Here is a 4,522-nt window from a genome sequence, read left to right on the forward strand (position 1 = left end):
TTTCCCCTTTTTTAAAAAGTAGACTCCACACACAATGTGGGGCTCAACTCATGACCCCAATATCAAGAGTCCCATGCTGTACTGACTGAGCCAGCCAGGTGTCCCCACAGGTGTTCATCTTAATAAATATCTTGCATCTCAAACTCTGCCTCAACATCTGCTTCCAAGACCCAAAGACAAATTCACTATAAGAGTCTGTGGTTATAGTAGGTACTGAAATCCAATCCATTCATCTAATGAAAGTACTACTTTTTTTTTTTAAAGAAATAAAAGATAGAAAGAAGAAGGAAGGAAGGAAGGGAAGGAGGAAGGAAGGAAAGGGGGGAGGAAGGGAGAAAGAGGAAATTAAGAGAAATTATGCACTTCCCAAGATTTACAATTCACTACCATAGGCTCTAAGAAAACAGAATTTGTGACGCTTTTGGACCATTATGGAAGTAGTAGTCAGTGATGAACTGAACACCAGCTGAGATAAGGAAGCAAGAGATGGAAACTTCTTTCTGTTCTCATATTGCTAACAGACTTTCAGGTTCTAACAGGAGTAGAAGTAGGGCAATAAAGAAGAGACTCGGGGCAAGTTGGAACATGAATCTCAGTAAGGTCTGCATGAGTTTCCAGAAGTTCCTTTGTTCTTTGCTCTCTTCAAATTTATGACACCATTTTTATAAGAAGTAATAATAAGGAATGCATATTGATCTTTTACTATGTAACAAGTAAATGTGCTAAGAGCTATACAATATTATATCAGTCATCACTCAAAACAACCTTAATATAGTGAGGTAGGAATTATTGTTCAACAACTACCCACTCGGTCTTCCTCTTTCCATGGGAAAAGCATAATTATCCACCTCCTCAGTGTTGAACTTGGCCATATAAGTTGTTTGACAACAGAAATGTGAATGTATGCAAGCGGGGGTCTGACTGAAATTGCTAAATGATTTGGCTCATTCTCTTGTGCTTCTGACATTCCTCCTTAGAGAACCACTTCTCTTTCAGCCTGGCACCTGCGGAAGCAATCTGAACACAACTATCAGCCTAAGAGTTGCACAGTTGATCTACAGACCCCTGAAGGAGAAAAAAATATTTATGGTTATAAGCCACTGAGATTTGGGAAGAGCTATTTGTTACACACCATTATTGTAGTAAAAGAGGATTAATATGGACAAGTTCTATACTTACTCCCATTTTCAGATGAGGAAATTTAGGTACAGAGAAGCTAAATGACTTGACCAAGTTTACATAGCTATATTAGTGGAGAAGCTGGAATTTAAACCAAGCAATAAAATTCTTAAACTGTGTCCTTAAGTCCTGTTTTATATTGCATATTCAGTGCTTAAGATAAATACTATCATTTCATTCTATGTGAAATGCATTGCTTCTTTTTTTCTTCTCTTTTCTTTTCTTTCTTTCTTTCTTTCTTTTTTTTTTTTTTAGTTGTCAAATGATTTTTTACTGAAATATTTTCCTTTATAGTTCTTAACTGGCTGGGCAATCCACTGTACCATTATTGATGTCATTAACAATGTCATGAGAATGGTTGTCATCGACATTGCAGCCTACAGATTGGGCAGTCCTCAAGATCTTTTTAATGGTTCCAGAGAATTCTCTGGCTAAAGACTGGTACCGCATCTATGGGTCAATGTTAACAATCTCATCAAGAGTGGTATTTCCACTGCACTTAAAGTCTTTCTGCTACTTTCTGTCTGATGGTAATTCCTTGAGGGCTTTGATAATCAGGGCAGAGGCAGAAGGTACCACTTCAATCTGGCCCTGTCCTTTCTGAATGGTCAGTTCCACTGTAATCCTCAGACCATTCCAATCACTGGCTGCCTTGCTGATGTCATTAACAAACTTGTTTGGAAAGAGACCCAAGGGGCCAATCTTTGGGGCCAGGGCAGATGTGGCTCTGATTTCCCCAGTGATGCACCTCAGGTACATGACTTTGATCTTATTGGGGTCAAATGTAGGTGGCATATTGGAGATGGCTGTTGTCCAGTGAACTTGGATTTAGGATGACCAAAGTCTGTTGCACCTTCACCTTCACCAAGTCAAAAGCCAAAAGAAGCTGAAGTGCCTAACTTCTACGTCTTAAGAGATTGTTGAATTTCACCTCAAAACAAGACGCAATAATTTTATTTCCTGGTCTTTCTAAGCATTCTCAGATGGTTAATGTCTGTGAATGGGCCAGCATTTAACATATTACTGTGAATATTGTACCAAAGAAATGATGCTAAAATGTCCAATCATTGGGATGCCTGGGTGGCTCAGTAGCATCTGCCTTTGGCTCAGGTCATGATCTCAGGGTTCTGGGATCAAATCCCACATGGGGCTTCTTGCTTATCAGGGCAACCTGCCTCTCCCTCTCCCTCTTACTCTGTCCCAGCTTGTGCTCTCTCTATCAATCTCTCCCTCTCTCTCTGGCAAATAAATAAATAAAATCTTAAAATAAAATAAAATGTCCAATCATTGGTTCAGGAAATATGTACATTATTTCCATTTTTAAGACATGAGTTATTATTGAAACACACCTGATTTTCTTATTAATGAAAACTTGGGGCAATTCCAACTTTAAGGGAGATGAGGAACAGTTGAGAACAGGCATATGTCTAAGCCTGTGTGCTTTAAGAGATTTAAACCATTAAAAGAAAGATATGTAAATGAGGAACTGTAACTTGCATTTAATTAAACCTTTAAATTAAATAATTAATCACAATATTTTCTTTTTGATTTTCAAAAGTAGCAATCACAAAAACCTTTCCTCTTATTATTTGACTCTTACAATCAAACTTTCCCTATATGTACTGAAATGTATACAATTTAGTCTAAAGGATTGTGTGAACCACCCCCCCTTTTTCTTCATTTATTGAATTTAGACTTTAAGAAATTCTTGAGACTTCCTGGGGAATTGCAAGACCCCAACAGAACTTCCATGCACACCCTTCCTCAGAACAACTCCATCCATCATCCCCTGCCATTGTGGCTGCTTTCACAGCCCTTAGAGAAGATAAACTTGTGACCCACGCTGGGAAGTTGGGACTGACTCATGCTGAGAAGTTGAGCAGTATAAAGGGCATCTGGTACTTTAATTTATTCCTTCAGACTTCCCACTGCCCTTACCAGAAGCTTACTGCCGCAGAACTCCAGGCTCTTTCAACTCAAACCACTTATATACCTAGCTAGAGATACATAACTATAAAAGGTCCAAACCATTAGTTTAGATTCTTTCCAGACCTCTTCAGAAGGTCTGCCCTAAAGACAGTGACATGCAGTAAATGACCTCAAAGGTAACATGCCACAAAACACTTACTGGAAAGATGACCTAGGATGGAAGAGGCATAACAAAGAAAGGCATTTTAAGATTCTGCCTCTAATTCTCTGAAAGGCATATTACCTCTTGCAGCCTATGAGTGCCATGAACAAAATGGCTATGGTAATACTGCTCCCCTTACCTCCATGCTGGATGAACACACTGTCCTTCTGTGGCTGTCCACAGGGTCTCCCATCATGGTTTGCAAAAAGTATCTGAAAAGATAAGAATACATATTATAGCTCCAAAGTAAAACAAAAGGCCTGCCAGTTTTGTAGACTCAATATAAGTCAACAGTAAGCCCAGCACTGCCCTGTGCACGATGGGAAATGTGTGATAACGATGGGGCCTCTTCCCCCCTTCGGGATGCTCACAAAGCAGGTATTCATTCAGCAAATAACTGTGAACCACAAGCTCAAGGTGTGCCCCACCTCCTGAGGAAGAATATGGAGGCAAATCAATCTATTATTCCAATTTCAGGACTTTGCAGTCTATAAGGAGAGAGAAAACAGACACTAAGTTATTCTAATAAGAATAGAGAGAGATGTGTGCCTACGAGACACCCATATCATGGGCAATAATGGATTAAGGAGAAAAGAAATTACTTACAAGTAAGGGGGATGAATCAGGGAGGAACTCTCCACTGAGGGAGATTTTAGGTGGGTCTTTGAGGACAGGAGTTGGATGTATGCAATCAGAGGAAAGGCACTGTAAACAGAAGAGAATTTTATTCAGAAGAGCTAAAGACACAGAATGGAAGTATATGGAAATAGCAGTTCCCTCAGACTCAACTGTAGGGGACATAGTTGGCACTAATGCGAAATAAAATGGGAAAATTTTGAGAGGAAATTTCAAAGGGCCATGACGATGAGGCTCAGGAAGTTGGCACTTATTCAAATTCTCTTCTGCTGAGTTCTGGGTGTTATGAAGACAGAATGGGCAATGATCCAGGATACTCTCCTGTGTGACCAGAACAGCCTGCTTTTATCTAGTTGACATACTGGAGTTTCTGGATAAGATTTCATTTGGGGGACCACATGTAAAACCACTGCTGTCAGCAAATTGAAGCTGTGTACGTTTTTTTTTAAGAGGATCTAGTGAGTCAGAAGATCAGATGCCAAAAGATGAATCTGGTGGTAGCGATGTGTATGATGGATGACAGGCAGGAGAGTATAAGCTTGGAAGGATGAATTAAGAGGTTATTAAACATCCCCA

The 4,522-nt window shown here is 39.6% G+C and overlaps 1 pseudogene; it reads right to left on the reverse strand.

Annotated features, from left to right (window-relative positions):
• Positions 1 to 1,476: 1,476 nt before the first annotated feature.
• LOC132022669 (large ribosomal subunit protein uL11-like) lies at positions 1,477 to 1,989 on the reverse strand (annotated as a pseudogene).
• Positions 1,990 to 4,522: the final 2,533 nt, after the last annotated feature.

This window comes from Mustela nigripes, chromosome 7, assembly GCF_022355385.1.
Source record: "Mustela nigripes isolate SB6536 chromosome 7, MUSNIG.SB6536, whole genome shotgun sequence".
Taxonomy (NCBI): Eukaryota; Metazoa; Chordata; class Mammalia; order Carnivora; family Mustelidae; genus Mustela; species Mustela nigripes.